The sequence below is a fragment of the Lissotriton vulgaris genome, chromosome 12 (assembly GCF_964263255.1).
Source record: "Lissotriton vulgaris chromosome 12, aLisVul1.2, whole genome shotgun sequence".
Lineage (NCBI taxonomy): Eukaryota > Metazoa > Chordata > Amphibia > Caudata > Salamandridae > Lissotriton > Lissotriton vulgaris.
In genome coordinates, this window is record NC_141700.1 from 551,497,348 (window position 1) to 551,510,405 (window position 13,058).

The 13,058-nt window shown below is 44.3% G+C and overlaps 1 protein-coding gene across 1 annotated transcript in view; it reads right to left on the reverse strand.

The window, feature by feature from the left end:
- The window catches only part of LOC147677713 (toll-like receptor 2), a 209,414-nt gene that overhangs the window by 9,155 nt on the left and 187,201 nt on the right, over window positions 1–13,058 (reverse strand). The gene's annotated exons all lie outside the window — the stretch shown is intronic.

The window sequence follows — 13,058 nt, forward strand, 5'->3', positions numbered from 1 at the left end:
CTTGATTACAGAAATGAGCAGTGTGGATCACTTGTTTGACAAAGGAAGGATATTGAAAGCATCCAGTGCTCTCTACCTTGAACACCTTTTCTTGAAATAAAGCGTTCCAATACAACAAAATGTAATAATGTAGTGACCAATTTTCTTCTATTAGGATACAAGAAATGTTACCGCAATCACTAAATTTCTATACATTTTTGTGTATCACCAGATGGATCAAATGTTTACTGAGACCCTGTCAATAAACTGATCAAAACACTCACTTGAGAATTACAACAACGCAGTGAAATGAAGAAGTGCAGTTCTCCCTGATGGCAAATAATACATCAATGTACAGAAGGTCTCTTTGTTAATATCCATTTTCAGGACAAATAGAGTTGACTACTGACTACTTTGGAGCAGGTTTGCCTCCTCATTTGGCACTCCATAAGATGTATGTAAGCCTTGGCACAAGTAGACAAATTGCTACTCACTTCCAAGTAGATAACTGTGCTTCTGTTAACTGCATCCTCCTAAGGGATTTAGGAAGGCCAAGTGAGCCTGTGCAGACATTCACTACTGAACAGTTGAAATTAATCTCAGAGTATGACAGCCTCCATTAGATGTCTGACAATACACGAGTCAACTGCAGTGAAAGCTGAATAGCCCATCATGAATTAGTTGCAATGAATAATCAATCATCCTGATATGGATACCGATGAACGCCCTTGCATCACAGGCAAAATATAAATATGACTAGAAGCTTGGTGAGCAGCAGCCATTGTGCCTGTGTGTATGTAGGCCAAATAGGAATGTGCTGCACTGAGTTTGTTACCCAGGGCCATGGATTTTATGAACGCCCAGCGTTCTTTCCTCTAGGTCCATTTAGCAGAGCAAAAGTACTAAAGATGTAACATGTTACAGGTAAAATAGGCAACCCAACATAGAGTGTGCTAAATAAATAATAAATATGGGAAGTACTTAAAATAAAGTGATCCATGTTTTTACGCCTACTAAGTCACAAGAAAATGCTGATTTCACCATGAAAGTCCAGAATTTCTCACACTGCGATATGATGCTCCTCTTAAACTCAAATACACACAAGGATGAACTAAGGCACAGTTGTTAAATAGGTGGTAGTGACTTAAATACTTGACTAAGATATGAAATATATGAAACATCATCTGATTTAACACACTGTAAAACTACAAAACATCTACAAAAATTGGTCAATTTACACTGGCCTGGGTTCCTATTACTAGGAACTCTGAGCTATTTTTTGGGGAGCGGGCGGACAGAGGGAGCAAGCAAATGTGTATTCCCTGTGTTCTTGGTACCAAAGATGGGCTCCTAAATGGCTAACATCTATATAATCAATGCCATCAGTCCCAATGAATACTAAGGGCCTCATTATGATGTCGGGTGGAAAGCATTCCGATCAACTCCTTGTCGGAATAGTTTCTGACTGAATCGGATTCAGGGAGTCTGACCCGCCGATTACGATGTTACAAAACACCGCTTGGTGAGACTCCCATTGACTTCAATGGGAGCCTGTGTGTGACGGACAACACAGGCTCCCAATGAAGAAAGGGGTGATTACGGAAAACCTTGCACCCAGTTGGAGGCACCCCATGTGCCTGCCACACCGTGCATGGTTGGAAAGAGGGGTCCCATGGGGGTACCCCCACAGGCCCCAACCGGAGGCCTCTGGGGGATGGGGGGCCTGCTACAGTGCCCCCAAAGTCCGTTTTCGACAGCCAATCCGTGTTGGACAAACCAACTCGGAATGGCTGTCTGAATCCGACATCAAAATACATTGGTCGGAATGGCGGTCCATAGACCTGTACGAGTCTGGTGTGACCGACTTAGTTTCTTCAAATGCTGATCAGAACCGAGTCAGGGAGACCAAGCGGTTAAATTGCATCGTCAACGGTCGGTCGGAAATGTTTCCAAGTCGGTCGGAAACATGGGTTCCGACATGGATTCGGACAAACAAGAATCCCATTGCCTTTCCGACCGACATCGTAATGAGGCCCTAAATTGCATGTCATATATCACATTGCAATAACATCATATCCATTACATCCTCCAGCACTGTATTGCAAGGTAAGTATATAATTGCAAATCTTAATTCACTTATTGTTGCAGGGATTTTGCACATACACAGAACTATGCGCAGGAAAATGGGACCTCTGTGTATAGAGGCTAAGCCTTCCCGCCACCTTAGTGCCCATGAACCCAGGACCGACTAGCTATAGTGTCTCGCTCGCTCTCCTACTCACAAATGGAGAAACCAATGATTAGACACCCCAGAACACAACACTCCTGGATCTCTCAGGAATCGCGGTATTGAGACACACCTTTTCGTTCACCTTCTCGTACTTGTCCACAATACGAAAATAGTTGAAAATATTTATATTATTTATATCGTGCTCTAAAATGCAGTATACAAGACACCACCAGCAGCAAAATTCATAATATCAATACAGTTAGCAAGGCCATATATCATAAAGGGAGATATCATTTTATAAAGACAGAGGATAAAGGACTATAAGGCCTAACAACCCTTTCCTTGGTAAGCAGAAGTACTATTATATAATAGAAGATCTCTGGGCTTTGTCAGCAGACGCCATACCTCAGGCCATGGATCGTATTTCTACATCACAGGTGCGTGTTGCTCTTCTCCCTGGAAAGGTCCCTCTTCAAGTGTTTGTTACCTAAACATGTATCCTCATAATATCAAAGTACGATCCTTCAGCAGAAACAGCTGCATTAGTATGTTTTGTCTAAGTGCTACGGCCGGACCAGAACAGAACAACAAGAATCAGTGTTTATCGACCTTGCTCACTATGTTCAGACTAAACTCCAGGAACAGGCAGAGAACGAGCACAGCTGAGAGTTCTCATGTGAATGGCATGAACAGAGTTGTGCAAAAAATAAAGACACTCAGTGTTATGAGCGGCTACTGGGCTCATGCTAACTTAAAGATGTTGACAATGTCTCTAATAACCACGTGACATTATGCTTACCTTGCATAGTATGGGTGGAGGTACAAACAGTAGTTTTTATACTTGCCTTATGATGTAGTGGTAGGTCGATATAGTGGATACAATATCATAATATTTCAATATTGTTGACCTCAATATAGTGACAAGCAACTCCAAAGACAGATCCTGATCTAGAGTATTGCAGATGGGTAGACCGTTCCAAACATGCCGGATGTCCCCTTCACCCTATTGCAAGTGAGTTATATACTAATTCACTTGTAATAGGGTGACAGGAGATCCAGCACTTTTGTGATGAAATTAACATGACTAAACTCTAAATCAGGTCCGAAGTTTTCACTGAGTCATAAGATCATGTTGCCTGTGGAAAATCACCAAGTGCTTGAAAAGACCTGAGACCGTGGTTCAATATCACAATAGAATTTATTTGTGAGGTTTTCTAGAAATGTATAAAATAATTGAATTCCCTTCTCTCAAAAGAGTAGCCTCTTCAATAAAAAAAGGCAATTAGTAGATCTATGCTGAAGAGGAATGACTCAGGAATTTACTGGTGGAATATATCATTTTAATCGTTTCATTTAGCTGTGCTCCTAGTATGGCTGTTTTGTCAATTGCTACATAGGGCTGAGCAAAGTTACGCTGATCTTGGCACGGTGATGACTTGTAGCAAATAATTCAGTGATGGGGTATGAAGGGTTTATGATATGCATCACCTGGCACAGGAGCATTTGTTATTGTTGCTGCCATTTTGTTTGTTGTCTCAGACCCTCCCTCCACCTCGCTCCCGCCTCCCAGCTGACCCTCCCACGCTCCGCCCCCTCCACTAAGAATTTATGACAGATGTCCCAACGTGCAGCGTCCACGCGCTGCGGCCGCGCCGAAGGTGCGCCAAAGGTAAGCCCGTCTACGCCCGTCCGCGCCTGGACCGCGCCCAGCGCCAGACCCCCTGTCCCCCGCAAATCCCAGCCCCCCCGCATTACATACGACGCCGCAACCCTCACTGCTCTCAACGCCGGCCGTCCACCAGACTGCCACCAAGCCACACCGGGACACACCCATGGACCCTTCACGTGCCACTCCTGCAAGTTCGACTGCATCAAAACCCACACCAAATCTCCACGAACACCAAACAGAGATCCGACACTAACCACCTAAAATGCATCCTTCTCAACACCCGCTCAGTTCACAAACACGCCATCGACCTTTGGAATCTACTAGACACCATCTCCTCGGACGTCGCCTTCCTAACAGAAACCTGGATGAATGCCTCATCAGCTCCAGACATCACCATAGCCATCCCGGAAGACTACAAGATCATCCGAAAAGACCGCACCAACCAAACAGGAGGAGGCCTTGCCATCATCCACAAGAACACCATCCGCATCTCAACCAGCTCAGACGTCAACCTCGCGATCGCTGAACACCTTAACTTCCATATCCACACCGACCCCAACACCACACTCAGAGGCACACTCCTCTACAGACCACCAGGACCCCGTGCACAATTCAGTGAAGACATGATTGACTTCATCACCCCACACGCCCTCCCCTCCCCTCCGAGGAATACATTCTACTGGGAGACCTCAATTTCCACCTGGAAAAAAGCAACGACATTAACACCACCACCCTTCTGGACAACCTCGCCAATCTTGGACTCAAACAACTTGTAAACACCCCCACCCACTACGCAGGACACACACTCGACCCTATCTTTACCTCCAGCAAGCACATCTCCTTCAATCACACCACAGCTCTCCATTGGACGGACCACAGTTGTATCCACTTCAACTACAAAAAGACCACGATCCACAACCACCCTCAACCAACTTTGCGAAGATACTGGAACAAAATTACCATCGACCAGATCTCCACATCGCTTCTTCAAAACCCCCCTGCCTATTCGTCAAACCCTAACCAAGCAGCCATCAACCTCACACAATGGCTAACCCACAGCGCCGACAACCTAGCACCCTTGAAAAAACATCAAATCAAGCTAGGCAGCAAAAACGCCCCCTGGTTCAACGATGACCTTAAGAAATCCAAGAAACTCTGCTGTTCCCTGGAGAAGGCCTGGAAACGAGACCCAAACACTATCACCAAAGACGCCTTCAAAATCGCCACCCGTAAACACCACCAACTTATCCGGACAGCCAAGAAATCAGCATTCAAAGACCGACTAGACAACAATGCCCACTACAGCAAGGAACTATTCAACATCGTCAAAGAGTTTACCAACCCCACTGCCAGCGCCAACGACATCACTCCCTCTCAAATCCTTTGCGACTCCCTAGCTTCATTCTTTCACGACAAAATAGCCGACATCCATAACAGCTTCGACAACCAACCCGGAGACCAACCCACCCAACCTACCTCCGAACCTAAACCCCCCTCGAACATCCTTAACGACTGGAACCCAATCACCACTGATGACACCATTCGCCTGATGAACTCCATCTACTCAGGATCCCCAACAGACCCATGTCCCCACCATATCTTCAACAAAGCAGACTCCATCATCGCACCCCACCTCCGAGACGTCATCAACTGCTCCCTCAACTCCGCCACCTTCCCGGAAAGCTGGAAACACGCCGAACTCAGCGCCCTCCTGAAGAAACTCACAGCAGACCCCACCGAACTCAAAAACTACAGCCCCATCTCGCTCCTCCCATTCCCGGCCAAAGTCATTGAGAAAGCCGTCAACAATCAGCTCGCCGCCTTCCTCGAAACCAACAAATCCCTCGACTCCTCACAGTCCGGCTTCTGAGCCAAACACAGCACCGAGACCGCCCTCATCGCAGCAACAGACGACAATCGAACACTACTGGACAACGGAGACACAGTCGCCCTCATCCTCCTTGACCTCTCTGCAGCCTTCGACACAGTCTGTCATAGCACCCTTATACAACGCCTCAACAACATCGGAATTCAAGGAAAAGCACTGGACTGGATCATCTCGTTCCTCGCCGGAAGAACTCAAAGAGTTCGCCTCCCACCTTTTAAGTCAGAGGCCACCGAAGTCATCTGCGGCGTGCCACAAGGATCTTCTCTCAGCCCTACCCTCTTCAACGTATACATGAGCCCCCTCGCAACCATCGCACGTCAACACAACCTCAACATCATCTCCTACGCTGATGACACTCAACTGATCCTCTCACTCACCAAAGACCCAAACACCGCCAAAACCAATCTACACGAAGGAATGAAAGAAGTAGCCGAATGGATGAAGCACAGCCGTCTTAAACTGAACTCGGACAAAACGGAAGTCCTCATCTTAGGTACTTCCCCTTCCGCCTGGGACGACTCTTGGTGGCCAGCGGCCCTAGGAAAAGCACCCATCCAGACGGACCACGCACGGAACCTGGGCGTCATCCTGGACTCCTCACTCTCGATGACCAGACAAGTCAACGCCGTCTCATCATCATGCTTCAACATCCTACGCATGCTCAAAAAAACATTCCGCTGGATCCCCACCGAAACTAGAAAAACGGTCACCCACGCACTAATCACAAGCCGAATAGACTACGGAAACACCCTGTACGCCGGTACCACCGCAAAACTTCAGAAAAAACTCCAACGCATCCAAAACGCTTCAGCCAGACTCATACTGGACATCCCTCGCAAAGACCACATTTCCGCTCACCTGAAAGACCTCCACTGACTCCCCGTCAATAAGAGGATAACGTTCCGCCTCCTCACCCACGCACACAAAGCCCTCTACGAACTTGGACCTGAATGCCTCAACACGCGACTATCCTTCTACACCCCCACCCGCCAGCTGCGTTCATCTAACCAAGCCCTCGCCGCTGTTCCACGCATCCACAAAACCACCATGGGAGGAAGATCCTTCTCCTACTTAGTGGCAAAAACCTGGAACTCCCTTCCCATCCACCTCCGCCTTACTCAGAACCACCTAGCCTTCAGAAAACATCCTAAAACCTGGATATTCGATAAGTAATTCTCCACCCTCCCTCAAGCGCCTTGAGACCCTCTGGGTATGTAGTGCGCTATATAAATATATTGACTTGACTAGACTTGACTAGAAATGAGGTAGAGACTTTGGTCTGATATTTGAATTTATCGTATACTGGCTGGATAGGGGAAAACAGATGCAGACGCCATGGGACAGTAGATGAACGATCGTTGTTAACAGAACACTGGCTACTGATGTAAGGTTTACAATATGGCAGGCAAGAAAACTAGATTACAACTTTTAAAGAAGGAATATGTGTGAGGAATTTCCAACAATACAAGCATTAACAAGCCAAAAGGGCTTGCCTTGAAAATCGTGCAATTTTTAGATTTGCCTGCAAAAGACCTCTTGTGGGCTTATCAAAAACGTACAGTGAGCTTATAGCCCAGCCATTACTTAACATCAGTTGGCAATCTTGTTACTCATCTGCTTGTATCTCATTCAACGACTCCTCTTGTGTTTCTCCCTTCCCAAGAGAATAGCCTATTTACCATCCTTTTGACTGGCTGCCCTGTAACCTTCCACTGCTCACGTTTATAAAACTACTTTTTTCCTGTTGTTTAAGCACACCATGAGAGTTCATGTTTTTCCATCTATCTCCCTCACGTGCTTCTCCCTTCACAAATATCTGCAACCCCTGTGATGCTGCTCTCTCTCATGTGCTTTTCCCCCCCACCCGACTCCCCTCCGCTCCGAACTCCTTGTGTTCTTCTCCTCTGCCTCTCCCTTGTGATCTGCTTTCCCCTCCTACTCCTCCCACCCACTTCTTGTTGTTTCTACCCCACCCACTCTCCACCTGCTCCTCCATTGCGACCGAACCCTGTAGCCACTTTTTAAAATATTAACTTCTTTAGAGGCCCAGGCAGCCCCTCAGTCTTACAAAAAAAGCACTTCTGCACTAGTAAAATATGATTTCTTTTAAATTTAGGGATTCATCTTGGATCGTTGTATAAAATTAAATACATCTACTTCAGTTCATAGGTGGGTGCATGTGTGGTGGTGCATATGTCACATGCACATGCCTGTGAGTTGACTTGTGTGCCTATTTTTAGGTCTGGCATTAGCCAAGAATCTTTACTTTTACTAAAATTATATGCATAACATATTTAGTTAAGATGGAGTTTCAGCCAGCTCTCTTCATCCATTAGTCTGGTGTTTGGTCATTCACATTTTGCACTATGGCATACAGCATGGGGCAATGGGCCAGCCTACTTCATCCACTGTCTAACTTCACTCTAACAGTATTTTGTCCTTTTACAAAGGGCACATCCATACACAAGGTGTATGATGTATTAAACCAAGAAAAGTAAGCAAACGTTTGTGCAAACGTTTTTTAACTACCTTTTGGTGGTGCTGGGCAATGTTCCCATTGGTGGTATGTGAAAACAGTATGTGGTGCACTTGTTTTATGCAGAAAATGATGACCATAGTGTTGTTAACAACACTCTGTGTGAAAATCAGATGTGTCCATATACATTTCAGTTTTCGAAAATGCTGCAGATTGTTTCCAAATCAGACAACATACTATTTACAGTTTCAAAATCCCAACTGTCAGAGTAAGTACTGGAGGTGATTTTGTGGGAAACTGGAGCTGGCGGTGACTCAGGTTCACTTGGATCCAGAGAGAAGGTGTCAAAATAGAAGAAATAGCCAGATGCAGTTCGATCTATCTTTGGTAGTGCAGCAGGTTTAGTTGAACTGGCAGATGACTCGTTTTAGGCCTTTTCACATAGATGTCGGTATTAGGCCAAAATAAAATCTGTGTTTTATTTGTGCTATGTTGGTCAATTTTAATAGGCACAAGTTCCATTCCATTGTTGGCAACTCCATTATGAAGTAGAGAAGACTCTTCAAATGTTATCAGTCTTTTTGTCTGAACTTCCTGTATGATAGCGAGAGGAAATCGGCAGCTACCCAGGAGCCCACGCGGCCTGCTATTCAAAATTGGCCACATAGTGTGGTTTGATCAGATCAATGGAGACAAATCTCTTTTCTTTCTTGCCAGCAAGAGGCGGAAAAAGTACTGTTCTTGTTCTTCGACAGCCAGGACAGGTACAGGTAATCTGTAAGATGGTCCAAATTCTTTCTAGTCAACAATATTTTCTCTGACCAGATTCCAGACTTTTGGGACCCAGGCAGGCCCTGCCATTACTGATTTTACTTCCACAGTGGCGGTGCGTTTCACTTGGGCGTTACTTTGTAGTGCCCGGATTTCATGGAGTTCCTGTAAAACAGCCAACCGGTTATCGATGTCAAATCATTTTTCATCCACCACTGTACTGCCACAATCAAGGTCAGGTACCCACATTCTCGTCCCAAATAGGACCTTGTATGGAGTGTGGCCTCCTAGGGAACTTCTTGGCATGTTGTTAAGTGCCCTCTGGACCCCATATAGGTTATTGACCCAGCTACCACCCAAGGCTAATTCTCTTGCCGTTAAAGATTGCTTTAAGTCCTGGTTTTTACTCTCCACTATTGCATTTCCCTCAGGATGATTCGGAGAGGAGTACCGCAATGCAATACCCAAACTTCCCATGGCTTCCTTGTAAGCCCGAGAACTAAACGTGGCGCCACGGCCAGACTGTATTGTGCAAATTGGCATATGTCCTTAAGAAGACTCACAAATCCTTTAGAACAGTTTGGGCGTCAGCCGAGCGCTGGGGCCAATACCACAGGAACCTGGAGCATGAATCCACTGCCACCAAGATATACTTGTAAGCCCCATCACATTGTAAGGGGTCGCAGTGGTCCAAATAGACACCATTGAGAGGTCTGTCTGATATTAGTAGTGGTGTTTGTGGTGGAAGTGCTACGGTGGAAGCCTTCATCTGCTGACAGATGTCGCACTTAAGGACAAATGCTTTTGTTGGTTTCATTAAACCTGGCCACCATAGTGTTGTTTCAATAGTAAAACTGTCGCAGTAATCCCTGTGTGTGCTGAACCCAGACCCTCGTGTGTAGCTAGAATTAAACCTAATGTGCGATCCATGGTTGGTATTACTATATCCCCCACTCCCGGAATTTGAGCACAGGGAATATTTTGTGCATGTAACTTGTAGGAGTACTTGAGTGGAAAGCTTTTTGGCACTGCCGAGCTGTTTTTGCGTGAAGCAATGACAGCTACCATTATGTCTCCGTCTTTTCTTGTGCGAGAACAAGTGATTGCAGCTACGGCAGCAGTTCGCACAGTTGCCTTGGCGGCTCCATCAGCCAATAAATTCCCTTCAACATGCATGACAACACGTTGATGACTCAGCGTATGAATCAAGTGAGCCAGTGCCAAGCCTTTTTTCAGCTCTGCCACTTGTTCCCAAAGCAAATTGTGCTTTATTGTGCAGCCTTTTGAGTCTTTAAAACCATTTTGATCCCAGTAGTGAAGATATTCATTGTATGACTGGACACAATGAAATGAATCCCACAAAGTAAGCGTGGGGAATTATCGATCTGTATTTTTAGGGCCAGTATCAGAGCTTTTAGTTCTGCCAGCTGAGCAGTGCAATCTCCTAGAGACTGTGTCTGCGTATTGCTAGGACAGAACTTGCCATCTCACATACATCCCTTTACAATTGCAGAAGCTGCGCTGTATTGTTGTTTACTTCTTACGACAGGCTGGGCAGAACCGTCAGTGTAAATAATGTATTCATGCTGATCTAGAGGCATTATTTAATTTGGGAGAGAATATTCTTGTTCGTACTGCAGAAATGCTTGTGCTTTTAATGTAGATCAAATTTGTAGTCTACATCTGTTGCAGTAAGAGAATTAGCCCATTTTATCCATCGTGGATATAGTGTTTTTGCGTTCAGAACGCTAGCTTTTGTAACAGCCTCTAAGGCCGAAACTGGAGACACAACAATTATTTGTTTCCCCTGTGCCGGTGCTCTTTCCCTCACTACAGCAGTCTGAACTTCTGTCAGAATCTTTTCAGTAGATGCAAAGCGCATCTCTGCGTTTGTGTACAGATGAGATTTATATACAATGGGTACAGTTTCATTCAAAGATAGGTAAGTGTACCCAGATTAACCCGAAACTACACGGATCACCAAATTTGTGGTGTTCACACATGTGTGTAAGTGCTTGGAAGCTATCATGTCAGCTTGTAAGGAACGTAGTATTTCTGTGTTCCTGCGTCCAATGGTGAACTGAAAAATCAAGTCTAATTAAATCGTAGAAAGGTTTTACTTTTTCTCCATAATCTAAAATGTATGTTCTGCCAAAATGTAGGAATCTCAAAATGAACTGTAAATGTTTCAGAGTTTTTGGAGGTTGGAGCAGTTCATACTTTTCTAAAAAGTTAGCTGCTAGGCTTTTCCCTTCACTTGATAACTCATATCCCAAAAATAGGACATTGAGGTGGGCTATTTTAGATTTTTTAAAGTTGAATATGTAGCCGTCAGATGCGAACCCCAAAATTATGTTGTTCATCCTGATCAAGTGATCCAATAATTCATTGTCCGTCAGATAAATATCATCTACATAGGACAATGCCTCCTCATCAAAATGTTGATCCAACTCTGTTACTCTTGTTGAGAACAACCCAGGGCTATTCTTAAACCCTTGGGGCAGTCGGGAAGAATTGACACTGAGAGCCTAGGGCTGAGAATACTGTCAAATATAGGGCTGAGAATGCTGTCAAATATCTGCTCTTAGGTGCTATATTTTGTCAGAAGAATCCATTTGAGATATCTAGTGTTGTTTTGTGTTTTTTCTGCACAATGTTATTCATCAATGTGGCACTCTGTGCATTCTGTACTGCAAATATCTTTGTGCAAGTTTTCAAATGCCTGTAGTATACAACTAGACAATATGAATTATTGGGTTTCATTACGGGAAACAAAGGATTGTTCGTTGAAGAGGTGCAATTCTCTATAACACCCTGGTATTCAAGTTGATCTAAGATCTCCCAGGCGTGTTTTTTCTCATCTTGCTTTATTGGGTATTGTATTTGAGGAGATGGAGTAGTTTTTACTGGGATTTCATGGTGAGGTGACTCCGCATCCCACCCTACATGGCTGCGATATAATTCAGGTGCAAGTGCTACCTTCCACTCCTGCGTGTATGAATATTGTAGTGATTTTGGAACGAGGTCAGAGAAAGCTGGAAAAATTACAGTTTCCCGCTTTGGGCAATCCATAACGAACTCATGTGGCCAATCTGTTTCAGTCAAAAGGATGTTGTAGCCAAAAGTCAGATTCTCCCAAAAGAGACCTTTAATTTTCCTGGATTTGTCCCCCTCCATTTGGAGTGTTATTTCATATAACGAGTGTGGGACACTTACCCTGGTATCCGGTGTTTGCACCGTTATATATTCATTCAACGCCGCTGTCACCAGAAATTCCATCAGGTTCTGGAAAGCGATTGTTACTTTTGCTGCACTGTCTAGCATAGTCAGAGCCCATTCCCCGTTCAGAAGTTGAGTCCTCAGCAGCATAGCCATTTCTTACTTTAAGGCCTGCTACTTTTTTCTTTTTAAAATAAGGTTTTGATTTTGGTTTACCTGCTTATTTGATATTATAGTCTGAAGTACGATGTGTATCTCTCGACTTTGTTTGTTCTTCCGATCTGTGTTCTGACCGTCCTTCCCTCTCGGAGTTTCTTTTTTTTTTAAATATATTTTTATTTATTTCATGTCAGCAGATAGTTATGCAGAAAATAAATCATACACAAAAGCATACAGATCCAGCATAGTGAGCGTCATACTACACAGAGAAAAAAGAAAAAAGATATATACAGAAAGCGAAATATTGTACGCATTTTTTTGGGAAACAATCAATAATCATAAAGAAGAAGAAAATTAAATCCAGTTTGATATAGGAGCCCAGAGTTTTCGACCGAATATCTTCTTTTTCAATCCCTTCAATTTGTACACCGCATTCTCAAGTTGATATATAGATAATAATCTTAAATGCCAATGATGAAAAGCTGGCGGATCAGAATCTAGCCAACTGGAGGTTATACAGGATCGATATACAGACATGCAGATAAATAAGAAACCTTCTTCTACAGTCGTTCTTATACCAATTTGATCTGTCTGAATTCCAAGAATTACTAATTCAGCGGATAGTTCAATTTGAATCCCTAAATTATCATTCCAAAAAAATTGTACA